We start from the raw sequence: 27,470 nt of genomic DNA, 5'->3' as shown, positions 1-27,470 counted from the left end.
TCATCCTCGATACATTCAACAATTTCCTTTATTTAACTTTCCTCCTTTAACAGACTGGCATTTAAACACCAGACTCCTCCCCCTCTCATCTCCACAGCAAAACCTATCTGGAATGACATAACTGCATGATCACTGTATGCTGTAAAATTATATGACATCTTCTGAACCTGCTGTATCACATCTTCTTTTACTAAACGTAAATCAATTCTGCTTTGTTTTAGTTCATTTAACACCACCTGCCTTCTCGAAAACACAGCCCTCTACAAGATTCTCATTATTCATTAATTCCCATAAAGCATTTCTAGACGAATCATGTCTGAAACTATCACATCTCGAGACATCCATTCTAGTACACTTCACGTTAAAATCTCGTACCAGTATACAATTTTCTGAACACAGTGATCTTAGGTTATTAAACATATCTCTCCTTTCCGATTCAATATTCGAAGCATAAACATTAATCAGACGAAAAATGATATTTTGCACTTCAAACTCAATAACAATAAGTCTGCCCTGATTATCTGCATATACCTGCTTGACATTTTGAACCACATAATTTTTTACCAAAATAGCCACTCCACATGTTTTTTCACTTCCAAAACATTAGCTCAGACCATTTGCTCTTAATCTCCAACATTTTGGAGTCTTTCCAATTAGTCTCTTGAAAACACCACATGTCAGCTTTCACAGACACCAAAACCTGCTCCAATTTGTTCATATTTCTCAGACTGTTCCCATTTAGTGATGCAACTTTAACCATTGTTAATGTATGTAGAAATATAGTCAAAGAAAAACACGTCATTTCAAAATAGACTTTTTCTTTTTACCAGATCCCATCACCTCCCTAGCTTTCGTCAATGATCTCTTATTTCTAGCAAACAGCTGAAAATCCTCACTATCTATTTCTTCGTCCGACTCATGACTTGGACTTATGAGGGGAGCAACATTCAAGCCTTTTGTAAAATGCGCTTTAACCGTGCCATCAACTCCAGTGGACCCAGCCCTCTCCTTGGTGTCATTTTCACACAGGCTTAAAGCTGGTTCAGGCACCTGAGAAGTACCTTGCACCATCTCTACCTGTGTGTCTAATTCACCAATCCTGTGCTGCTGCTCCACCTTGTCAGCAGCAGAGACCAAGACTGCGTCTCGAGTACTGCCAGAAGGAATTGCATACTCTCCAAGCACATCTATAGTTGTCTCTGGAATCACCTGCGACACACTTTCCATATCACTCTCTTCCTCTCTCTCCATAGCGACACTCCCCCTCATCTTCTTCAGTAATGAGGTCCATTGTTTGCAGAAATAAGACATCACTCCCCTTCTTGCATTTACATCTGTCCTTAGGTCTGTCACACCTTCTACACATATCACGATGTTCGAACATTCCCTGGCATAATGCCCTTGTTCACCACATTTATGACATATAAATTCTGGACATTCTTTAAGTATGTGTCCCGGTTGAATACATAGTCTACATACCTTAACTTGGTTATCGTGGATCACTCGGAAATATTTAAATCCTTCGACTGTATTGAACTTTGTTGAGTAAGGCAATGATTGCACACTGTCCGTAAACTTCACCTTACAAAATCTCGTCCCGTCCACAATGTCCGTTCCTGGCCACATCCTCCTCTTGAATGGTGTTGTCGCGTTCACTTTCCATCCTTGTAATTTCTCATATATTTCATCATCCGTAATATATGCCGGCAAGTTCAAAAAGGACACCACAAGTTCATCGTTCCCCAGTTCTTTCGCCATGACTTGACAGCTCTTTATTTTTAGTCCATCTATTAGTCTTTCTTTTCCCTTCGCATGCGACATGGTTATTTCGTACTTATTTCTGTCTTTCGTTCTACATACCGAAATCGTTCCACATACTTCTTTTATTCCTCTCAGCAATTCCATCGTTGTTATTTTTTCTTCACCAATAACTTCCACGTTCACCGTCAGTTCTTTCTCATATTTTCTTCTCCTCAACTCTTCATTCAACGCTCTTTTTTCTCCGTTGTCCATTCTCATTGTTGTCGTTATTCTTGATGGAGAACTCATTGAATCCGTCTGGTTATTTTACGTAGAATCCCCCAAACAGCTCACGCCGTTGGGGCATAAAAACGCAAATATTTACAAAGAAAATAAACTACACTCCCCACACAAACTTCCAAACTAAAAGTATATAAACCACCAAAAACAAAAACCATTTTCTCTCTCCAAACAATCAAACACCTGCTGCTCACTCACTTCCTGAAACTTCCAAAAAGGGGCGTACTCAGGCCGGTATGGTCATCACCCTTGACAATTCACATGCATGTAACTCACAATTTTGAGACTCAAAATGTACTTCATAGCTAGTACGGGGATCGAACCCATGACCTTGGAGTTATTAGCACCACACACTAACAAACTGAGTGAACTGGCCAACAAATACAAAACCCAGATTTGACCAGGGACCTTTAAATCTTCAGTCTGACGCACTCCCAACTGAGCTATTTTGGCAATTTCCTAGATGAAATTCTTTGGCACCCTTGAAAATTCACATGCATGTGACTCACAATTTTGACATTCAAAATATACTTCATAGGAAGTACGGGGATCGAACCCATGACCTTGGCATTATTAGCAACACACTCTAAACAACTGAGCTATCAGGCCACTTGCTAGAGGACATAATTGTTGAGATGCACCGAGCCTCTGCAAGTGTTAGCGCGTAAGCTAAATTGTCCACCAACAGCATAGCCTGACAAGACTGGACACTCTTGGTTGCTCCTTGTGGCAATTCCAAACAGCTGGGGAATTTGATCAGTTGGTTTTGTGTATGCTTAGCATGCTATAGGTAGTGGGATCGATGCCCCCATTCCCCAAAACCCCATTTTTTTTGAGGATCCAAGTCTTACGACAACCTGCTGTCATGTAAACAATGACAAGCAACTTTCCTGTAACACTGATGTCAAAACGTCAGATGAAAAAGCAAAACATTACTTACTTTTCAGAGGAGCAGCGTAACACACACCATTGAGGCCAGCAAACAAAGCTGTGGATAGTTTCCTTGAAGCCAGAGCATAAAGAAAGAACAAATACAAACACCGAAAACAAGGATCGAACCAGGGAGATCTTCAGTCTAACGCTCTCCCAACTGAGCTATTTCGGCAACTCAATAAACTTAAGAAAAATTTACTGAAAAACAAAAAAATCCAATCAAAAACTAAGTTGCTCCACCAGAGTGTCTCTTTTGGGTCACTTTTGCTGGTCCAAAGCCCGGATAAAGGAGGAGGGTTGGAATTGTGACATAAAAAAACAAGAATCAACAGAAGAAAGTTAATTTGTAGTTATAAACATATTAAGGTTGTTTTTTACTCACTTCTTGTATTGTATTAATATTGCGTTTTATCTGCAAATTAAATGGGATGGAAGCTCAGAGGGGAGTGCATGCTATATATGTATGAGGTCCTTTCTCCACTGAGTTTGTGTGCCAAATTCACATTTGCACAACTACTATTTTCCAGAATGTTGATATATATATATATATATATATATATATTACAGCATGGAGTGACATGGAGGCCAAGTGGTAAGGTGTCGGTCTCGTAACTTGAAGATCATGTGTTCAAACCCAATCCGCTCTTCAGATTCCATGGAAATTTAGATTCATTGGAAGAATTTGTACCTGTTTTAAGAATTGCTGCTATCATTTCATTGTAGTTTCAATGGAGTGGTGTATATATAAAGTACAGTGTATTGATATTGCGTTTTTGGAAGCTCAGAGGGGAGTGCATGCTATATATGTATGAGGTCCTCTCCACTGAGAACTACTACTTTCCAGAATGTTGATATATATATATATATATATATTGTAGTATGGAGTGGCATGGTGGTCAAGTGGTAAGGGGTCGGTCTCGTAAACCTTAGACCATGGGTTCAAATCCCATCCGTGCCTATATAGAAAAGCCTTAAAATTCCATTTAAATTTACATTCATTGGAGGACTTTGTAGAAAAATCATGTTGTATCAATATTTGAAAACAACTAATATATTAAGGGGAAGTATCTCTACGATACAGCCACTTTCCATGTTTGCAGTCCAAACTTCATGTTTGCGGTTCCTCAACTTCTCTTTTGAGAGTTTTCATTTGTTAAGTTAGCTTGTGCACAACTCCCACTTTCCACAATGTTGACATTCTAAGAATGAAATAGATGTGCAAAGTCATCTGTTTTTGTTAACTGAAGCACATGGGTTCAATCCTTGTTTGACGTTTATGGTAGATAGCTGATATTATGGAAATGTACTTTCATCACAACAGTGTAAAGAAAAGGTCAATTGTATTGATATGGCCACTGCAACCTGTATGCTCTAGTCGTCTGGCCCTCGTTACATATTCGTCGCCAGAACCACTGGCTCCAGGTCATCTGTAAGTCTATGCTAGGTAAAGCTCTGCCTTATCTCAGCTCACTGGTCACGATAACAACACCTACCCGTAGCACGCGCTCCAGCAGGTATATCTCACTTACTTCCGGCGCCGACAGAGATGGCCGCCTCGCTTCGCGTTCCTAGGAAACTATGCAGTTTTTTTTTTTTTTTACGTGTTATTTCTTACATTACTACCCCAGGTCATCTTAGGTTTCATTACATACAGTCGAGAAGAACTGCTGAATATAAGATCAGCGTCAACTCACCATCAGTACGACCAAGAATATGTTTTTCGCGATGCGGATCCTGTGTTCTGCCTTACAAACAGGACAACGGAATGGATCGCATGCAGCGACCCAAAAAAACGACTCCGAAAAAGAGGGAAACGAGGTGGTCTTCTGGTCAGACTCCGGAGACGGGCACACCGTGCACCACTCCCTAGCATTCTTCTTGCCAATGTCCAGTCTCTTGACAACAAGGTTGATGAAATCCGAGCAAGGGTAGCATTCCAGAGACTGTAACGTTCTGTGCTTCACGGAAACATGGCTCACTGGAGAGACGCTATCCGACGCGGTGCAGCCAACGGGTTTCTCCACGCATCGCGCCGACAGAAACAAACACCTTTCTGGTAAGAAGAGGGGCGGGGGCGTATGCCTTATGGCTAACGAGACATGGTGTGATGAAAGAAACATACAGGAACTCAAATCCTTCTGTTCACCTGATTTAGAATTCCTCACAATCAAATGTAGACCGCATTATCTACCAAGAGAATTCTCTTCGATTAAAATCACAGCCGTATATATCCCCCCCAAGCAGACACATCGATGGCTCTGAACGAACTTTATTTAACTCTTTGCAAACTGGAAACCATTTATCCGGAGGCTGCATTCATTGTAGCTGGGGATTTTAACAAGGCTAATCTGAAAACAAGACTCCCTAAATTTTATCAGCATATCGATTGCGCAACCAGGGGTGGAAAAACCTTGGATCATTGTTACTCTAACTTCCGCGACGCTTATAAGGCCCTGCCCCGCCCCCCTTTCGGAAAAGCTGACCACGACTCCATTTTGTTGATCCCTGCCTATAGACAGAAACTAAAACAAGATGCTCCCACGCTGAGGTCTGTCCAACGCTGGTCCGACCAAGCTGACTCCACACTCCAAGACTGCTTCCATCACATGGACTGGGATATGTTTCGTATTGCGTCAGATAACAAGATTGACGAATACGCTGATTCGGTGTGCGAGTTCATTAGAACGTGCGTTGAAGATGTCGTTCCCATAGCAACGAATAAAACATTCCCTAACCAGAAACCGTGGATTGATGGCAGCATTCGCGTGAAACTGAAAGCGCGAACCACTGCTTTTAATCAGGGCAAGGTGTCTGGTAACATGACCGAATACAACAGTGCAGCTATTCCATCCGGCTCAGACACAAGAGGCATGTGGCAGGGTCTACAGTCAATCACGGACTACAGGAAGAAATCCAGCCCAGTCACGGACCAGGATGTCTTGCTCCCAGGCAGACTAAATAACTTTTTTGCCCGCTTTGAGGACAATACAGTGCCACTGACACGGCCTGCAACGAAAACATTACATTTACATTTACATTTAAGTCATTTAGCAGACGCTCTTATCCAGAGCGACTTACAAATTGGTGCTTTCACCTTATGACATCCAGTGGAACAGCCACTTTACAATAGTGCATCTAGGTCTTTTAAGGGGGGTGAGAAGGATTACTTTATCCTATCCTAGGTATTCCTTAAAGAGGTGGGGTTTCAGGTGTCTCCGGAAGGTGGTGATTGACTCCGCTGTCCTGGCGTCGTGAGGGAGTTTGTTCCACCATTGGGGGGCCAGAGCAGCGAACAGTTTTGACTGGGCTGAGCGGGAACTGTACTTCCTCAGTGGTAGGGAGGCGAGCAGGCCAGAGGTGGATGAACGCAGTGCCCTTGTTTGGGTGTAGGGCCTGATCAGAGCCTGGAGGTACTGAGGTGCCGTTCCCCTCACAGCTCCGTAGGCAAGCACCATGGTCTTGTAGCGGAAGGCGAGCTTCAACTGGAAGCCAGTGGAGAGAGCGGAGGAGCGGGGTGACGTGAGAGAACTTGGGAAGGTTGAACACCAGACGGGCTGCGGCGTTCTGGATGAGTTGTAGGGGTTTAATGGCACAGGCAGGGAGCCCAGCCAACAGCGAGTTGCAGTAATCCAGACGGGAGATGACAAGTGCCTGGATTAGGACCTGCGCCGCTTCCTGTGTGAGGCAGGGTCGTACTCTGCAGATGTTGTAGAGCATGAACCTACAGGAACGGGCCACCGCCTTGATGTTAGTTGAGAACGACAGGGTGTTGTCCAGGATCACGCCAAGGTTCTTAGCGCTCTGGGAGGAGGACACAATGGAGTTGTCAACCGTGATGGCGAGATCATGGAACGGACAGTCCTTCCCCGGGAGGAAGAGCAGCTCCGTCTTGCCGAGGTTCAGCTTGAGGTGGTGATCCGTCATCCACACTGATATGTCTGCCAGACATGCAGAGATGCGATTCGCCACCTGGTCATCAGAGGGGGGAAAGGAGAAGATTAATTGTGTGTCGTCTGCATAGCAATGATAGGAGAGACCATGTGAGGTTATGACAGAGCCAAGTGACTTGGTGTATAGCGAGAATAGGAGAGGGCCTAGAACAGAGCCCTGGGGGACACCAGTGGTGAGAGCGCGTGGTGAGGAGACAGATTCTCGCCACGCCACCTGGTAGGAGCGACCTGTCAGGTAGGACGCAATCCAAGCATGGGCCGCGCCAGAGATGCCCAACTCGGAGAGGGTGGAGAGGAGGATCTGATGGTTCACAGTATCGAAGGCAGCCGATAGGTCTAGAAGGATGAGAGCAGAGGAGAGAGAGTTAGCTTTAGCAGTGCGGAGCGCCTCCGTGATACAGAGAAGAGCAGTCTCAGTTGAATGACTAGTCTTGAAACCTGACTGATTTGGATCAAGAAGGTCATTCTGAGAGAGATAGCGGGAGAGCTGGCCAAGGACGGCACGTTCAAGAGTTTTGGAGAGAAAAGAAAGAAGGGATACTGGTCTGTAGTTGTTGACATCGGAGGGATCGAGTGTAGGTTTTTTCAGAAGGGGTGCAACTCTCGCTCTCTTGAAGACGGAAGGGACGTAGCCAGCGGTCAGGGATGAGTTGATGAGCGAGGTGAGGTAAGGGAGAAGGTCTCCGGAAATGGTCTGGAGAAGAGAGGAGGGGATAGGGTCAAGCGGGCAGTTTGTTGGGCGGCCGGCCGTCACAAGACGCGAGATTTCATCTGGAGAGAGAGGGGAGAAAGAGGTCAGAGCACAGGGTAGGGCAGTGTGAGCAGAACCAGCGGTGTCGTTTGACTTAGCAAACGAGGATCGGATGTCGTCGACCTTCTTTTCAAAATGGTTGACGAAGTCATCTGCAGAGAGGGAGGAGGGGGAGGGGGAGGAGGATTCAAGAGGGAGGAGAAGGTGGCAAAGAGCTTCCTAGGGTTAGAGGCAGATGCTTGGAATTTAGAGTGGTAGAAAGTGGCTTTAGCAGCAGAGACAGAGGAGGAAAATGTAGAGAGGAGGGAGTGAAAGGATGCCAGGTCCGCAGGGAGGCGAGTTTTCCTCCATTTCCGCTCGGCTGCCCGGAGCCCTGTTCTGTGAGCTCGCAATGAGTCGTCGAGCCACGGAGCGGGAGGGGAGGACCGAGCCGGCCTGGAGGATAGGGGACATAGAGAGTCAAAGGATGCAGAAAGGGAGGAGAGGAGGGTTGAGGAGGCAGAATCAGGAGATAGGTTGGAGAAGGTTTGAGCAGAGGGAAGAGATGATAGGATGGAAGAGGAGAGAGTAGCGGGGAGAGAGAGCGAAGGTTGGGACGGCGCGATACCATCCGAGTAGGGGCAGTGTGGGAAGTGTTGGATGAGAGCGAGAGGGAAAAGGATACAAGGTAGTGGTCGGAGACTTGGAGGGGAGTTGCAATGAGGTTAGTGGAAGAACAGCATCTAGTAAAGATGAGGTCGAGCGTATTGCCTGCCTTGTGAGTAGGGGGGGAAGGTGAGAGGGTGAGGTCAAAAGAGGAGAGGAGTGGAAAGAAGGAGGCAGAGAGGAATGAGTCAAAGGTAGACGTGGGGAGGTTAAAGTCGCCCAGAACTGTGAGAGGTGAGCCGTCCTCAGGAAAGGAGCTTATCAAGGCATCAAGCTCATTGATGAACTCTCCGAGGGAACCTGGAGGGCGATAAATGATAAGGATGTTAAGCTTGAAAGGGCTGGTAACTGTGACAGTACCTCCAGGCTCTGATCAGGCCCTACACCCAAACAAGGGCACTGCGTTCATCCACCTCTGGCCTGCTCGCCTCCCTACCACTGAGGAAGTACAGTTCCCGCTCAGCCCAGTCAAAACTGTTCGCTGCTCTGGCCCCCCAATGGTGGAACAAACTCCCTCACGACGCCAGGACAGCGGAGTCAATCACCACCTTCCGGAGACACTTGAAACCCCACCTCTTTAAGGAATACCTAGGATAGGATAAAGTAATCCTTCTCCCCCCCCCCCCCCCTAAAAAGACCTAGATGCACTATTGTAAAGTGGCTGTTCCACTGGATGTCATAAGGTGAAAGCACCAATTTGTAAGTCGCTCTGGATAAGAGCGTCTGCTAAATGACTTAAATGTAATGTAAATGTAAATGACAGCATGGAATTCAAAGGAGGCGATAGACAGATGGGTAAGGGGAGAAAGAGAGAATGACCACTTGGGAGAGATGAGGATCCCGGTGCCACCACCCCGCTGACCAGAAGCTCTCGGGTGTGCGAGAACACGCGGGCGGACGAAGAGAGAGCAGTAGGAGTAGCAGTGTTATCTGTGGTGATCCATGTTTCCGTCAGTGCCAAGAAGTCGAGGGACTGGAGGGAGGCATAGGCTGAGATGAACTCTGCCTTGTTGGCCGCAGATCGGCAGTTCCAGAGGCTACCGGAGACCTGGAACTCCACGTGGGTCGTGCGCGCTGGGACCACCAGATTAGGGGGCCGCGGCCACGCGGAGTGGAGCGTTTGTATGGTCTGTGCAGAGAGGAGAGAACAGGGATAGACAGACACATAGTTGACAGGCTACAGAAGAGGCTACGCTAATGCAAAGGAGATTGGAATGACAAGTGGACTAAACGTCTCGAATGTTCAGAAAGTTAAGCTTACGTAGCAAGAATCTAATTGACTAAAATGATTAAAATGATACAGTACTGCTGAGGTAGGCTAGCTGCGTTGTTGACACTACACTAATCAAGTCGTTCCGTTGAGTGTGAAGTTTCTCTAATGCTGCTATTCGGGGCTAGCTGGCTAGCTAGCAGTGTTGGTTACGTTACGTTGCGTTAGGAGAACGACAATAGCTGGCTAGCTAACCTAGAAAATCGCTCTAGACTACACAATTATCTTTGAAACAAAGACGGCTATGTAGCTAGCTATGTAGCTAGCTACGATCAAACAAATCACACCGTTGGGACTGTAATGAAATGAAATGAAAATGTGATACTACCTGTGGAGCGAAGCGGAATGCGACCGGAATGCGAATTCTATTCAGTAGACGTTGGCTGGCTGTTGGCTAGCTAGGAGTGTCTCCTACGTTAAGGACGACAAAATAGCTGGCTAGCTAACCTCGGTAAATTAAGATAATCACTCTAAGACTACACACTCTAAACTACACAATTATCTTGGATACGAAGACAGCAAAGACAACTATGTAGCTAGCTAATACTACACTAATCAAGTCGTTCAGTTGAGTGTGATAGTTACTACAGTGCTACGGTAGCCGGTGAACGTATGCTAGCTGGATAGCTGCTAGGCAGATAGGAGGACGACGAAATACGATAATAACGCAATTATCACTCTAAGACTCCACACTCTAAACTACACAATTATCTTGGATACGAAGACAGCAAAGACAACTATGTAGCTAGCTAACACTACACTAATCAAGTCGTTCAGTTGAGTGTGATAGTTACTACAGTGCTACGGTAGACGGTGAACGTGTTGGGCAGATAGGAGGACGACGAAATACGATAAAACATGCGGTCTCTCCTTCACTGCAGCCGAGGTGAGTATGACATTTAAACGTGTTAACCCTCGCAAGGCTGCAGGCCCAGACGGCATCCCCAGCCGCGCCCTCAGAGCATGCGCAGACCAGCTGGCCGGTGTGTTTACGGACATATTCAATCAATCCCTATACCAGTCTACTGTTCCCACATGCTTCAAGAGGGCCTGATTGTTCCTGTTCCCAAGGCTAAAGCTAAGGTAACTGAGCTAAACGACTACCGCCCCGTAGCACTCACTTCCGTCATCATGAAGTGCTTTGAGAGACTAGTCAAGGACCATATCACCTCCACCCTACCTGACACCCTAGACCCACTCCAATTTGCTTACCGCCCAAATAGGTCCACAAACGATGCAATCTCAACCACACTGCACACTGCCCTAATCCATCTGGACAAGAGGAATACCTATGTGAGAATGCTGTTCATCGACTACAGCTCGGCATTCAACACCATAGTACCCTCCAAGCTCGTCATCAAGCTCGAGACCCTGGGTCTCGACCCCGCCCTGTGCAACTGGGTACTGGACTTCCTGACGGGCCGCCCCCAGGTGGTGAGGGTAGGCAACAACATCTCCTCCCCGCTGATCCTCAACACTGGGGCCCCACAAGGGTGCGTTCTGAGCCCTCTCCAGTACTCCCTGTTCACCCACGACTGCGTGGCCACGCACGCCTCCAACTCAATCATCAAGTTGGAGAGCAGCGTATCACACACTCTAACCAACTGAGCTATCAGGCCGCTGGCTACAGAGCACAATTGTTGAGATGCACCGAGCCTCTGCAAGTGCTGGAGCGCAAACGAACAAGTCCACCAACAGCATAGCCTGACAAGACTGGACATTCTTGGTTGCTCCTTGTGGCAATTCCAAACAGCTGGGGAATTTGATCAATTGGTATTGTGTTTGCTTAGCATGCTATAGGTAGTGGGATCGATGCCCGCATTCCCCAAAAACACATTTTTTTGTGGATCCAAGAAAGCTGCAGTTCACACTTCATGCAGCCTTGTCTTATGACAACCTACTGTCATGTAGCAATGACAAGCAACTTTAATGTAACACTGATGTCAAAATGTCAGATGAAAAAGCAAGACATTACGTACTTTCAGAGGAGCAGCGTAGCACACACCATTGAGGCCCACAAACAAAGCTGTGGAAAGTTTCCTTGAAGCCAGAGCATAAAGAAAGAACAAATACAGATGCCGAAACCAGGGATCGAACCAGGGACGTTTAGATCTTCAGTCTAACGCTCTCCCAACTGAGCTATTTCGGAAAATCACTCATCTTCTTCTGTGGCACCCTTGACAATTCACATGCATGTGACTCACAATTTTTACACTCAAAATGGACATCATAGCCAGTACGGGGATCGAACCCATGACCTTGGCGTTATTAGCACCACACTCTAACCAACTGAGCTAACCAGCCATTTGCTATTTTGCTCAATTGTTGAAATGCACCGAGCCTCTGCAAGTGCTGGCATGTCAACAAACAAGTCCACCAACAGCATAGCCTGACAAGACTGGACCCTCTTGGTTGCTTCTTGCGGAAATTCCAAACGCCTGGGGAATTAGCTCAAATGCTTTACACGCGTGAGGTAGTGGGATCGATGCCCACATTCTCCAAAAGCACATTGTTTTATGGATCCAAGAAAACTCCAGTTCACACTTCATGCAGCCTTGTCTTACGACAACCTACTGTCATGTAAACAATGACAAGAAACTGTCATGTAACAATGACAAGAAACTCTCATGTAACACTGATGTCACAATGTCAGATGAAAAAGAAAGACATTACTTACTAAAGGATAAACCTCCCAAAGATTCTTGGAGTAAAAGCATGAATGTATTTATGCGGGATGCCCGACGTGGAAAGGTAGGTGGTTGGTCTTCTCTCTGATTGGCTACATGAGATCACAATGTCGTTGGTTGTCCGTGGCTCCAGTCTTGAACAGAACTACAGGATGGGTTTTCCTTTCACTCGTTCTGGAAGATGGGCTAATCAACCCTGTCGCTGATTCCTCAGTGGGTGATGAGTAGGATGGTTTGGATATAGTAGCAGAATGATCTCACTTAAGGTCATTTTTCTAGGTACTTGTGAGTTTAGGAAAGTTCCAAACGTGTAGCTTGCGCCTCACGGTTTTCTGGTTAATGTTAATTTCTGTTAACATTCCTTTTATGCACTCTGGCCGCCGGGGACGCTTCTGTCAGTCTGACCAACTCTCTGTCCCTCGTGGCATGGCTACTTACTATGCACATTTTCTAGGGGAGTTTCTCTAACACGTTCAAAGTGAATACTGGAACAATATTTCTAACATAAGACTGGTCAGAGATTAGCTATAGAAAAATTTCATATTGGTTTTAATTTTTACTAGAAACGTCCTCACTCTACAGGTAGGAAGTCTCGAGCCTTTACATTGTATATGAAATATGTTTTTTCAAGACAAAGGTTATTTTTGTTGGGAAAGGCCTGTTAGCAAAAACATTCCTTTAGATATACTGGAGGGGGAGAAAGAACCCACTTCTGCTGTAAATTGATCTGATCCTCACAGGACAGTCATGACACCACCACAAGACTTCGTACACAAGGCGGTTGGGGTTTGCAGCGTTTTCTTGTTCTTAACTTAGTCCCTCTCTCTACACTGGCAGCTGTGAGAACCCCGAGGATCCATACCGTGTCGTCTTCCACCCGGTAGTAGCTGATGCCAGGGTCCACTTCCCCCCTCACGTCAAACGCTTTGAGGCCTATATGTTTTCCTTCGCCGAGGATGCGGTTGAGCCGAGTGGCCAGGTAACAAAGTTACCCCAACAATCTTTATTGGTTAATTTTGTGTGAGTGGCAATCATACCTTTTATGACACCATCAAATATTTGATTCCTAGGTCTTTGTCCATTGTGATGTGGTCATCTGTGATGCCAGTAGTCCCTCTGGCGGCCCCTGTAGTGGACAATGTGTGAATCAGGACAACTCGAAAAGAGGTAGGTCTTGTTTTATGCTTTTCAGACCCTGGCAGACCATAACTGAACTAATAGTTTCTCTCTCTTTTAACAGGTCAACGACATGTCAAAGACCTCTTTGAGGAGCGTCATTTATATGTTTCTTCTGGATACATTCTTTGGGTGTAATGTCTTGTTCTAACATGTCAAATAAAGTGTTCTATATAAAACAATCCTAACCGTTGGAGCTACCTTAATTGTATCTGATTTGCATTTAACACCAAGGGGCATGTAGTAGGCTTGTCATCTGACATGTATCAATCAGCATGGAACTCTGAACCATCCACCGGAGGGATGGAGAATTTCCCATCTACGACAAATGATGGGTGTCAAAACAAAAGCTTTCCAATGTCCAGTAGGATGAAATGACTCAATGTTATAGTGGTTTGCCAAAGTGAAACCAGCAGGGCTGTGGTTGGATGCAGTGTTGGTAATTTTCAACTGAAATTACAACTTTCCTTGATACCGCTCACTAGCTTGGTTTCCATCCAAATATGGACATTTCTTCTTTAATGATATGCATGTCAATCTCTCATGGCTCAAATGGGAAGAGCTTGACTTCATCGCTACTTGTTTGTGTAAGAAGTGTTGACAAGCTGAATGTACCGAGCTGTCTGTTTTTTAAAACTACTAGCACACAGCTCAGACACCCATGCATTCCCCACAAGACATCTCTTCACAATCTCCAAGTCCGAACTATGAAGGTCTCTATGATTAATTGCAATCTATTCCGCATCAGGATAAGATTTCAACACACACCGTACGGAACAGCGGGGTCTGAAGACACTCCTTAAAAAGTTGCGAGCTTGCACCGCAGGATGGCTTCATTGCTCCAGACCACCACAAGGGGGAGTTTGCGCAATCATTATGCATTTGGGTCCCAAGGCTTTGATGACCAAAGACTACTTTTGACACGAGCCACCCTTGCCTTGTGGCGCTCAACGAAGATTGCTGACAAAACAGATGGAAGTTGCCTTAACGAGTCAAGCAAATGTACAATTTGAGAGGAATGTGATAATGTAGAGAAATTGCTTTTTTTTGGTCAAAGTTAAATTACAAATCTCTATTTAGCAAGTTAGACTAGCTAGTGACAGGAAACATGTAAAGTGGCTCTATCGTAGAGATACTTCCCCTTAATATAATAGTTATGTTCAAATATTGATACAACATGATTGAATGTAAATTTCCATGGAATTTGAAGCCTTTTCTATAAAGGTGATAGCAGCAATTCTTAAAACAGGTACGGACAGGGATCGAAAACATGAACTTCAGTTTTTGAAAATGATGCCATAAAAGTTGGAAACCATGCCACTTCTGTTCTATAAATGTACTAACAGGGATTGAACGCATGTTCTTCAGATTAAAAGAACAAATTATTTAGCACATCTCTGTTTCCTGCTTAGAATTTCAACATTCTGGAAAGTAGAAGTTGGGTCTTTGCAAAAAAACATGGAGAAGCTGGGGATTGAACACAGGACCTCATACATGCAAAGCATGCGCTCTACCACTGAGCTACACCCCCTTTCAGGGAAAGAAAAAATTGTTTCTAATTTTCTTAAATTTCTCCTTTATTATAGCAGGTAAGCCAGTTAAGAACAAGTTCTCATACACAACTGCGACCTGGCCAAGGTAAAGCAAAGCAGTGCAATTCATTTGCAGTCTGGACGCGGAGGGGTGAACATCTTCTGCTCTGACTGCAGCTGGAAGGACTGCTGTGAGAGGACTAGGCCGCCTGTGATTGCCTTGATAAGGCGGAGCTTTACCTAGCATAGACTTACAGATGACCTGGAACCAGTGGTTCTGGCGACGAGTTACACATGGAACAAACTAGCGCACAGTCAATAACAAAATAGAAGGGATTTTTTTTTTAAAGGCAATAAATATGCCATAGTACCGAAGTAATCACAATTTAGCAAATGAACACTGGAGTGATAGATGAGCAGATGATGATGTGCAAGTAGAAATCCTGGTGTGCAAAAGTGCAGAAAGTAAATAAAAACAATATGGCGATGAGGTAGGTAAATTGGGTGGGCTATTTAGAGATGGGCATCTCCTGCTCTGACTGCAGCTGGAAGGGACTGCTGCGCAAGGACTAGGCCAACTGTGAGTGCTTTGATAAGGCGGAGCTTTACCTAGCATAGACTTACAGATGACCTGGAGCCAGTGGTTCTGGCGACGAGTTACACATGGAACAAACAAGCGCACAGTCAATAACAAAATAGCCAGTGGTTCTGGCGACGAATATGTAGCGAGGGCCAGCCGACTAGAGCATACAGGTCGCAGTGGCCATATCAAGACAATTGACCTTTTCTTTACACTGTTGTGATGAAAGTACATTTCCATAATATCAGCTATCTACCATAAACGTCGAACAGGGATTGAACCCATGTGCTTCAGTTAACAAAAACAGATGGCTTTGCGCATCTATTTCATTCTTAGAATGTCAACATTGTGGAAAGTGGGAGTTGTGCAAAAGCTAATTTAACAAGTGAATACTCTCAAAAGACAAGCTGGGGAATACTGTAGGTAAGGGAATACCCCCCTGTATTGGAAAAAACTGAATGGGAAGTCATTGGCATCGGACAAACCATATACACATTGTCCAATACCACCCAATTCGGCGTTGATTCATGCAAAGTGTATTGCAAATGCCATATGGCAATTGCCAGTTGTCACACTTTAAAAATCCAACAGGTGGCGAATCCGCTCCACCTTGATTTTTCATATTGGAAATGTAACCCAAGTCAACGTCCAAAAGCAAAATTTTGAAAAAATGATTTTTTTGTCAAAAACTTATCACCCCTTAAAAAAGTGCTTTCTGGACGGTTTTTCGAAATTCTTTCGATTTTTTTGTCAATTACACATGTGTAAGAACTGTATGAATATACTTTTGTCCAATTTTATTATCATATATATATTTTATTTTTTTACATGCGCATAAGTAATATGTTTTGTCCATTTTCAATATGATTTCATAGGAAGTCAAAAGTCAAAAATGTCAAAATTTTGTAAAAAACTTCACACACCCTTAAAAAAGTGCTTTCTGGAACGTTTTTCGAAATTCTTTCGAATTTTTTGTCAATTACACATGTGTAAGAACTGTATGAATATACTTTTGTCCAATTTTATTATCATATATATATATATTTTTACATGCGCATAAGTAATATGTTTTGTCCATTTTCAATATGATTTCATAGGAAGTCAAAAGTCAAAAGTAAAAAATGTCAACATTTTGTAAAAAACTTCACACACCCTTAAAAAAGTGCTTTCTGCACCGTTTTTCGAAATTCTTTCAAATTTTGTGTCAATTACACACGTATAAGAACTGTATCAACATACTGTAGTTGTATTTTATTGTCATATATATATATATCTTTTTACTTGTGCCTAAGGAAGATTTCATATGAAGTCAAAAGTCAAAGTCAAAAGTCACTTTTTTGGGGGCCAAATGCCATAAGAAATTTGACATGCTCGAAAATCCTGCAGAAATGCAAAATTGACTGGCCTGATGAACACAGGATGGCCGAGCAGTGATAGTTGTACCTTTCCATCACTCGTTGTGTTGATTTCATCATGTCCATTTCGTCAATAGAATCATATTGCAAATGCACGTTTGTTGTGCAACTGGTAACCCAAAAATAAAAATATGGTTGTAAATGCATTTACCGGGACTCCTATTGTCCATGCCCGCTATGGGAGTACCCTACTATGGCCCTCTATCTATGGAGTCCGTCCTGAGTGCTTTATGGACTGTTTAAAATATTCTGATGGATACGCATTGTTGTGCAACTGGTGATTGAAAATAGGCACCTGGTAACCCCCCCCCAAAAATATGGTTGTAAATGCATTTACCGGTCATTCTGATATTAATGCTCGCTATGGGAACACAGGATGGCCGGGCAGTGATAGTTGTTCCTTTCCATCACTCGTTGTGTTGATTTCATCATGTCCATTTGGTGATGTTTTTTCACTATAGAATCATATTGCAAGTGCACGTGCATTTGCAATATGGTTCAATTGGCATTTACCATATGAAATTTGACATGCTCAAAAATGCAAAATTGACTGGCCTGATGAACACAGGATGGCCGAGCAGTGAGAGTTGTACCTTTCCATCACTCGTTGTGTTGATTTCATCATGTCCATTTGGTGATGTTTTTTCACTATAGAATCATATTGCAAGTGCACGTGCATTTGCAATATGGTTCAATTGGCATTTACCATATGAAATTTGACATGCTCAAAAATGCAAAATTGACTGGCCTGATGAACACAGGATGGCCGAGCAGTGAGAGTTGTACCGTTCCATCACTCGTTGTGTTGATTTCATCATGTCCATTTGTTTATGTTTTCTCACTTTTGCAAAGTCACTGTGCATTTGCAATATGGTTCAATGGGCAGGTACCATCACGAATTTGTCATGCTATAAAAATCCTGCAGGAATGTGAAATTGACTGGCCCGATGAACTCGGGATGGCTGGGCAGTGATTCTGGTTCATCTCAATGGCTCGTTAGGGTTGATTTCAGAATGTCACTTTTGGTGATGGTCCCTCTCCATTTAAACATATTGCTAATGTACAAAAGTCAACTAGCAAGTCAGTGTCCATCAGTCAATTAGATGTCATTCTGACACCAAACTGATACCAATTGACACCAAACCCACTTTTTCCAACTCATTTAGAAGCCAACTATCACATGTCAGAGCAGGCCCATAATTCACAGCGCCTTTAGTTTAAAACATAATAAAAATGTAAAAAACATAGTTACGTTCTAGCTGCGGGTCCAGGTCGGACATTATGTGAAGGCCTATGTGAGGCGACCCCGAATCCCGAGTTTCGGCTCGATAGGTCCTTCGGTGCCCGAGTAAAACCCTAATTGAAAATCCACTTTTTTCCATGCCTTGCTATGGGGTCCTTGAATGAGCTATCGGACAGAAATGTTGGGGTCCGTCTCTATGGGCCGAGCCGGTTTCAATGCACCTAGTCTTGTTTCTCTGAGACTTTTCTAAATGTCGACATTTTCGTAATGGTCAAAATGAATTGAAGTCATTGCAAATGTACGAGGCTGTTTCTCGGTCCGAGAACCTTCTAGAGCCACGTAACTCACCACGCACTATCGACCTGAGGTCTAGAACAGGTTTCTAAAGTTTCGGAACTCTAGGTCTGACGGTTCTTTTTTAGCTCGAACAAAGCTAACTATTGCAGGCACTGTCAGTCTCGACACACCCCAACACGTCCCTCCTTACAAGTTGTGTGTCTGTGTGATTTAGTTTTCCCTTGAAATTTTATGGGAAAAATGACTGATTTACAGTTCATGGGGGTTGCCTAATCACATATATGACGTTTTGGAAAGATCTGACTTTTTTAACCCCTCGAAACAGCCCAAGAGACACCAATTATGGCACTTCCGGTTGGCACAGGAAGCTATAAGTCAACACATATCCTCAATGGGGTATGCTTTTACAGAATCCTGAGTTTTAAGTCCTTACGTTAAGAATTGACTGATTTACACAGGGTTGAATGCACTATCAAACTGCAGGCAGGGTATGGATAAACACTTTTAGGGTGATTTTAACCACTTTCGGTTGGTCCAGGAAGCTTAGAATCAACACAGGTAGACCTCATAGTGGCCTGATGGACTGTCATAGAAGACAGTCACACATATGAAGTTTAGGAAAGATGTGACTTTTTTAACCCTTCAAAACAGACAGTGTGACCCAATTAAAGGCACTTCCGGTTGGCACAGGAAGATATAAGTAAACACATGTCTTGATTGACATAGACACTTACAGAATCCTGAGTTTTAAGTCTTTAAGTTAGGAATTGACTGATCTACGATCTACACAGAGTTGAATGTAGTCATTTTCACCTTTGAAGGTTATGTACATCAAAACACCTTTTGGGTCAATTTAACCACTTCCGTTTGCTCCAGGAAGCTTAGAATCGACACAGGTAGACCTCATAGTGGTCTGATGGACTGTCATAGAAGACAGGTTCATTAGGCATTCATAACCCACATAGGCTTCAGGTTGAATTTAGAGGTGCAGGCAATGTATTCCTATGGGGAGAGAAGTCAATGCAAACTCTTTGATGTAAACACCTTCTTTTAACTGTTAAGGGTTAATGCCACAGGGTCAAGGTTAGGCTTGCACAGATCGGGAGGACCTTAGGAACGTACCTGAGGTCGAATTGTGCTTCTCACCTTAACGGTTCTCTCACTGTCACCCAAAAGCAAATGACATTGAGGGCCAGCCTTCATTTTGGGCCTACTTTTCTAATGGTCGCTGTGCTTAGACCGAGCGAGCTACGGTCAAGTGGGGCATCTTGTTGAACTCGGCACGGCCTAGAGAATATGGAAATGCCATTGTAGGCTTTGTGTGTCTTTAAGCACCGCACTTTGTCACTCCATCCTTGCTGTGTTTGTGTTTCTGTGTGTGTGTGTGTGAGAGAGAGCTTTTCTTTGACATCTGTTGGGAGAAATGACTGACTTACAGATTATGGGGGTTGCCTAATCACACATATGAAGTTTTGAAAAGATCTGACCTTTTTAACCCTTGGAAACTGCCACTGTGACACCATTTAAGGCACTTCCGGTTGGCACAGGAAGCTATAAATAAACTCATATCCTGATTGGGGTATGCCTTTACAGAATCCTGTTTTAAGTTTTAAGTCTTTACGTTAAGAACTGAGTTATTTACGGAGGGTTTAGTGAGTGTGTGTTATTTCAGAAAATCATAGAAAATCACAGAAATCTCGCAGAGCTCCGCAGCACACTTTAAAAAGATTCGTAAGAACACCCTGCAACTGGATCTGTAACGTTGAAAAAAAAACACCTATCCGTGAACATCACCAATCTGTCGTTGTACGATTTCTCTTAAATGACGATAGATAAATGGCTGGTTCTTTTTTTATTGACACCGGAGGCTCCTTGACTTTGACGTGAAGTGGAAAAATAATTTCTCTATTTTCATTTTGGACCTTTAATCCCAGATAAATGGCCATAACTCAAAAAACCGTTGAGGCCTAGACGCCATCTTGTTCGGGGCCAACTGCCCATTATGCCAAACATACGCTCACCGAGTTTCGGCTTCGAAATATTTTCCATTTTCGAGATAAGGCCCCGTCGTGAATCGTGATGTTTTGTCCAATAGCAATATGATTGCTTATGCCCTCTTGTGGGATATTCCGGGACAGCGGAAAAATGACCAAAATCTTATTATTTTTGTAAAACGGAAACCGAATGTCCGACAAAGTTCATTTGATGACTTCCTGGTAGGTCCGGCCCTGCCGCTCGGCCCGACGCCGTCCGGGAATTTTACAAACGATTTCGGACGTCTAGTAAGGGACCGTACATTTGCAATATGGACTTTCTCACTAACCATACAGCAACTGCCGAAATCTTCCCTTAACCTGTTACTCCTACCCCCCACTTTTTCAAACATTCTGTTAAAAATCGCGCAACATTTCAGCGCCCTGCTACTCAGGCCAGGAATATAGTATATGCATATGATTAGTATGTGTGGATAGTAAACACTCAGACGTTTATAAAACTGGTTAAATCACGGCGGTGACTATAACAGAACGTGCGTTTCATCGAAAAGTGCAGGAAAATCTGATCACTGAAAATGGAAAAATATATCCATCCGCCACTTCAACCCATTGTTATAGGCGATCCACATTAAATGCGGCTGAGGTTGCAGTACCTACAGCTTCCACACGATGTCAACAGTCTTGTCATTTGCCTAGTCTTTGTTTCTTGGTCAAACGAACAAGAGACAGGCTTTTTCTTCAGGTCTCCGACCGGATATTTTTGTTGAGATTTACCCGGACATTATTTCCAGACGTACCCCTATGAAGTTTACTAATACCTAAAGTTGCATTACAAAAGTATTTCGAAGTGTTTTGTGAAAGTATATCGTCGACTTTTTTAATTTAAAAAAATGACGTTACGTTATAAGACGCTATTTTTTTCCGTTTATCACACAGTCTTCATAGATCGATATCTAGGCTATATATGGACCGATTTAATCAAAAAAAAGACCCAATAGTGATTATGGGACATCTAGGAGTGCCAACAAAGAAGATGGTCAAAGGTAATGAATGTTTTATATTTTATTTGTGCGTTTTGTGTAGCGCCGACTATGCTAATTATTTTGTTTACGTCCCCTGCGGGTCTTTTGGGGTGTTACATGCTATCAGATAATAGCTTCTCATGCTTTCGCCGAAAAGCATTTTAAAAATCTGACTTATTGCCTGGATTCACAATGAGTGTAGCTTTAATTCAATACCCTGCATGTGTATGAACGTTTGAGTTTTAACTAGTACTATTAGCATTTAGCGTAGCGCATTTGCATTTCCAGATGTCTAGATGGAACGCCTGCGTGTCAGGTAGGAGCAAGAGGTTAAGGTATGAAAAACCACGGTGGAGCGCGCTCGCCACTTGTTGGATTTTCAAAGTGTTACACCTGGCATTTGCCATATGGCATTTGCAATCAACTTTACACGAATCAACGCCACATTGGGTGGTATTGGACACCGTGTATATGGTTTGTCCAATGCCAATGACTTCCCATTCATTATTGTCCATTTCAGGGGGGTAATTCCCTTACATTACCTTAAGTCATTTATTTTTCAACTGGATTTTACAAAGGTGCATGACATGCAGGCGCTAAATGGTTATTTTCAATGCAATCGTGTTTTTCTTTTTCTTTTAGGGTTTAACAAGGTTTCTCACCTATGACCTGTGGCTTGACTTTAGATGTGGCCAGTTCGATTACCCTGCAGACTTTAAGAGTGTCATCAGAATATGTCCATTTTGACATGAATTTAAAAATGTCTCAGATAGGACCAAAAAGTGTCTGGAGCTATCCGTCAGGGTAAGAGTGACAACAGGTCCACATGTCAAAATGGGGGAAATCTTAACAAATGTTTTAATGGTTATTCATGAGAATTGTGTTGTTGTATTGTTGAGTGTTTCATGGGATCTCACCTGAAATCTGTGGCTTGACAACAAACCTGTAACCTATGCTACTGTGGCCTATAGAGCTAGAAGGATGGGTAACCAGGTGTATAAAGGTGTGAGGTGGGATAGATGGCCTGCAGTCCTATCCCAAATGGACAACTAATCCCTATGTAGTTGTGGAGATCTGAGAGGATGTGATTGGTATAAGAAACACAACTAAACTTCCACCTCCGGAGGGATCAAGAAAAATACATGTTCATTGATGGCAGGTTTCAAAACTGCCCAGGAAGATCCCAATGGATTTCTAGTCCATCGCCTTAACCACTCAGCCACGACAACTGTGACAGAAAACAGGCTTGTTAGCAGTGAATGGGCCAGTAGGCATAGTTTACAGCAACAAAAAAAATGTTTTTTTTATTTCATCTTTATTTAACCAGGGTAGGCTAGTTGAGAACAAGTTCTCATTTACAACTGCGACCTGGCCAAGATAAAGCATAGCAGTGTGAACAGACAACACAGAGTTACACATGGAGTAAACAGTAAACATGTCAATAACACAGTAGAAAAAAAAGAGTCTATATACATTGTGTGCAAAAGGCATGAGGAGGTAGGCGAATAATTACAATTTAGCAGATTAACACTGGAGTGATAAATGATCAGATGGTCATGTGCAGGTAGAGATACTGGTGTGCAAAAGAGCAGAAAAGTAAATAAATAAAAACAGTATGGGGATGAGGTAGGTAAATTGGGTGGGCTATTTACCGATTGACTATGTACAGCTGCAGCGATCGTCTCATCAACTTGGGGGAGAGCTGCTCAGATAGCAGATGTTTAAAGTTGGTGAGGGAGATAAAAGTATTTTTCTTATTATAATTTAATAATAACTGAAATATAATGTAGTATTTCATTATAATGCAATCACATTAAATGTTCCCCTCATTCATTTGTTATTAAGTACGGCTTTTTCTTATTTTCTTTGATCTTTGCTCAGCTCAGAAGTTTTGCATTTGAGAGGGATTATTATAAATTGATACTTTACTGTGTGAAGTTGTTATTTCACCATCTTAATGCAAAGCAGCATGACTCCTGCATGAGAGGCGATAAACAACTGTCAGAAGTGGGAATGGCCCACTTTGAACCCACGCCTCCATGGGAGACTGCAACCTGAGACCGTTCGGGAATCCTGACTTCAGCACAGGAACTGGGTATCGGGTTAAAGAGTATGGGGAAAAAGTAGAAATAGGAACAGCCTCCTAAAATCACCACAGAGACCAGTAAAACCACGATACTGTTCTGCACTTTCAATAGACATTTGTTTTAATCAATTAAAAACTCCAGTCATTGGTTTAACCTCAATATGGCCTTCAATGGGAAAAGAGTAATAAATCGTCATTTAATGAGCAATAAACTGGCCTCAGAATATGGCCATTCTGATATAAATGATAAAATTCCTCAGATAAGACCGAAAAAGTGTCTGGAAATATCAGAAACCATCAGGGTAAGAGTGATAACAGGTTCACATGGGGGAAATCTTAACAAATGGCTTAATGGGTATTTTTAACGCAATCGTGTTTCTATTTATTTTTAGGGTTTAACAAGGCAGCTCACCTGTGACCTGTGGCTTGACATTAGATGCGGCGACTTCGATTACCCTGCAGACAATATTTTTGTTCTTCCCGCCAATACAATCCACTGACAACGACTGACGAGTTGTGTGTTCCGAGATGCCTTTTGTTATTTGCCTGTTTGTGGCCCGCCTGTGAAATTGTCTGATTCTTGCAATTCTCTTTCAGCCTCTCATCAACTAGCTGTTTTTGCAGAGTCTTAAAAATACGATAGTTATTCACTACTCATATTAACTACTGGCCTGAGTATACCTGATCTCATCAAATTGTTGATCAGATCTCGGCAGCTAAGCAGGGTCGTGCCTGGTTAGTACTTGGATGGGAGACCGCCTGGGAATACCCGGTGCTGTAAACTTTTTGTCAACAAGGGGTGGTCTTGCATCATTTCATCAGCATCACTGACTTGTCGAATTAAAACTCTTTGTCCGTTTTTCCCACAAGGCTGAATAATGTGACCTCGCTTTGTAATAAGTAAGCAAGCTTTGTTTGTATTTCATCCAACGATCTGTGCTACAAAGTGATGGCTACAGTATATGCAATTTCTTCCACTTTTTGAGTGACACAAAGATGCTTATCTAAATGGGGAAAATGCAACATCTGTTAATTAATCAGATTCACTTTGACTTTATGTAGTGCACCAAGAGTTTCTTGCTTACGGCCATACCGGCCTGAGTGAGCACTTCCTCTTTGGAAAGTGAGACAGGTGTTGGTGATTAAGTCGTGAGTGAGTGTTTGTTTGCTTGAGAGTGTTTGCTTGAGAGCTTTTTTGGTTATTTTCAACGTTTTTTGAAGTATAATTTAGATTTTTTTTGCATTTGAACAAGTTTAAGTTTGTATTTTTTTCCCTTTGCAGTTTTGCTGCTTGGGGGAGAGTTTTTGGGTCTCATTTTTGTTTACTATGACGGACAACATGGCAATGACTAACGGAATGGACGAGGACAAAGAAAATGCTCAACGGAAGAAACATGGAGATGAAGGAGGACTGAAAAATGGCAAAGAATTTACGGTGGCAGTGGACTTGATGGGAGAAGATAAAGTTACAAAGATGGAGATACTACGTTCGATTAAAGAGGAGTGTGGGGAGGTGGTGGGATGTAGAATGAAAGGAGAAAGAAAGTACGAAGTTACAATGCGAAATGGAAAAGGCAAGGATCGTTTAATGGATGGTTTAATGATAAAAGACACAAGGATCATGGCGAGAGATATGATTGCAAACGAGCTAGTTGTATCTTTCATGAATCTTCCCGTATACATCGAAGACAAAGTTATACTGGATAAGCTGAGTAGCTGGGGTGTAACTGCTGTCTCAGAAATAAGGAGGAGAGTTTGGCCAGGTACGGAGATAGTGGACGGGACAAGATTTTGTAAGGTAAAATTCACTGAAACGGTTAGTTTGTATTTCATCCAACAATCTGTGCTACAAATTATGGCTACAGTATATGCAATTTTTTCCACATTTTGAGTGACACAAAGATTCTTATCTAAATGGTGAAAATGCAACAGCTGTTAACCTGTTGCTTCTACCCGGGACGCTTGCGTCCCAACTAGAGCTCTGGAAATGCAAATGCGCTACGCTAAATGCTAATAGTATTAGTTAAAACTCAAAAGTTCATTAAAATACACATGCAGGGTATCGAATTAAAGCTACACTCGTTGTGAATCCAGGCAACAAGTCAGATTTTTAAAATGCTTTTCGGCGAAAGCATGAGAAGCTATTATCTGATAGCATGCAACACCCCAAAAGACCCACAGGGGACGTAAACAAAATAATTAGCATTTCGGCGTTACACAAACCGCACAATAAAATAGAAAACATTCATTACCTTTCACCATCTTCTTTGTTGGCACTCCTAGATGTCCCATAAACACTATTTGGGTCTTTATTTCGATTAAATCGGTCCATATTTATATGGACCGATTTAATCGAAATAAAGACCCAAATAGTGTCTATTTCAAAACGTAACGTCATTTTTTAAAATTCAAAAAGTCGACGATAAACTTTCACAAAACACTTCGAAATACGTTTGTAATGCAACTTTAGGTATTAGTAAACGCTAATAAGCGATAAAATTCATCAGGAGGCGATGTAAAGATTATTAGCTGTCCGTCTGGAAAAATGTCCGGCTAGAAACTCAACGAAAATATCCGGTCCTAGACCGGATTAGATACGGTGTCCTGTATGTGTTTGACCAAGAAAAAACTCGAAGGGAAATGACAAGACTCTAGACACCCTGTGGAAGCTGTAGGTACTGCAACCTCAGTCAATTAATTGTGGTTCACGTTTATCAATGGGTTCAAGTAGCGCATGGATATATTTTCCCCATTTTCAGTGATCAGTTTTTCCTGTGCTTTTCGATGTAAATGCCGTTCTGGTAAAGCCACAGCAGTGATTTAACCAGTTTTTTAAACGTCTGAGTGTTTTCTATCCACACAGACTAAGCAAATGCATATACTATATTCCTGGCATGAGTAGCAGGGCGCTGAAATGTTGCGCGATTTTTAACAGAATGTTCAAAAAAGTAGAGGGTCGACTGAAGAGGTTAATCAGACTCACTTTGACTTTATATAGTGCACCAAGAGATATTTTCTCGCTTACGGCCACACTGTCCTGAGTATGCCTGATCTCGTCTGATCTCAGAAGCTAAGCAGGGTCGGGCCTGCTTAGTACTTGGATGGGAGACCTCCTGGGAATACCAGGTGCTGTAAGCATTTTGTCAACTCTTTGTCCGTTTTTTCCCACAAGGCTGAAATATGTGCCCTCGCTTTGAAATAAGTAAGCAAGGTTAGTTTGTATTTCATCCAACAATCTGTGCTACAAATTATGGCTACAGTATATGCAATTTTGAGTGACACAAAGATTCTTATCTAAATGGTGAAAATGCAACAGCTGTTAATCAGACTCACTTTGACTTTATATAGTGCACCAAGAGATAGTTTCTCGCTTACGGCCACACTGTCCTGAGTACGCCTGATCTCGTCTGATCTCAGAAGCTAAGTAGGGTCGGGCCTGTTAAGTACTTGGATGGGAGACCGCCTGGGAATACCAGGTGCTGTAAGCATTTTGTCAACTCTTTGTCCGTTTTTTCCCACAAGGCTGAAATATGTGCCCTCGCTTTGAAATAAGTAAGCAAGGTTAGTTTGTATTTCATCCAACAATCTGTGCTACAAATTATGGCTACAGTATATGCAATTTTTTCCACATTTTGAGTGACACAAAGATTCTTATCTAAATGGTGAAAATGCAACAGCTGTTAATCAGACTCACTTTGACTTTATATAGTGCACCAAGAGATAGTTTCTCGCTTACGGCCACACTGTCCTGAGTACGCCTGATCTCGTCTGATCTCAGAAGCTAAGCAGGGTCGGGCCTGGTTAGTACTTGGATGGGAGACCGCCTGGGAATACCAGGTGCTGTAAGCA

General features: G+C 43.1%; 1 long non-coding RNA gene and 6 other non-coding genes across 7 annotated transcripts; 4 read left to right on the top strand and 3 right to left on the bottom strand.

Moving 5' to 3' along the window:
- Positions 1-11,665: 11,665 nt before the first annotated feature.
- On the bottom strand, positions 11,666-11,738 carry trnaf-gaa (transfer RNA phenylalanine (anticodon GAA)). Its single transcript has one exon. It is a non-coding gene; the product is annotated as a tRNA-Phe (tRNA).
- Positions 11,739-11,819: 81 nt separating this feature from the next.
- trnai-aau (transfer RNA isoleucine (anticodon AAU)) lies at positions 11,820-11,893 on the bottom strand. The gene has a single exon. It is a non-coding gene; the product is annotated as a tRNA-Ile (tRNA).
- Positions 11,894-13,089: 1,196 nt separating this feature from the next.
- Positions 13,090-13,634, top strand: LOC135569818 (uncharacterized). The gene is made up of 3 exons (XR_010463286.1): positions 13,090-13,255; positions 13,347-13,443; positions 13,517-13,634. It is a non-coding gene; the product is annotated as an uncharacterized LOC135569818 (long non-coding RNA).
- Positions 13,635-14,911: 1,277 nt separating this feature from the next.
- On the bottom strand, positions 14,912-14,983 carry trnaa-ugc (transfer RNA alanine (anticodon UGC)). The gene has a single exon. It is a non-coding gene; the product is annotated as a tRNA-Ala (tRNA).
- An 11,657-nt stretch (positions 14,984-26,640) lies between these two features.
- On the top strand, positions 26,641-26,759 carry LOC135569823 (5S ribosomal RNA). The gene has a single exon (XR_010463291.1). It is a non-coding gene; the product is annotated as a 5S ribosomal RNA (ribosomal RNA).
- Positions 26,760-26,990: 231 nt separating this feature from the next.
- Positions 26,991-27,109, top strand: LOC135569824 (5S ribosomal RNA). Its single transcript, XR_010463292.1, has one exon. It is a non-coding gene; the product is annotated as a 5S ribosomal RNA (ribosomal RNA).
- Positions 27,110-27,351: 242 nt separating this feature from the next.
- Positions 27,352-27,470, top strand: LOC135569820 (5S ribosomal RNA). Its single transcript, XR_010463288.1, has one exon. It is a non-coding gene; the product is annotated as a 5S ribosomal RNA (ribosomal RNA).

This window comes from Oncorhynchus nerka, unplaced genomic scaffold (assembly GCF_034236695.1).
Source record: "Oncorhynchus nerka isolate Pitt River unplaced genomic scaffold, Oner_Uvic_2.0 unplaced_scaffold_1166, whole genome shotgun sequence".
Taxonomy (NCBI): Eukaryota; Metazoa; Chordata; class Actinopteri; order Salmoniformes; family Salmonidae; genus Oncorhynchus; species Oncorhynchus nerka.
Note: the sequence above shows the minus strand (reverse complement) of the source record. Positions and strands in the feature narration are given on the sequence as shown.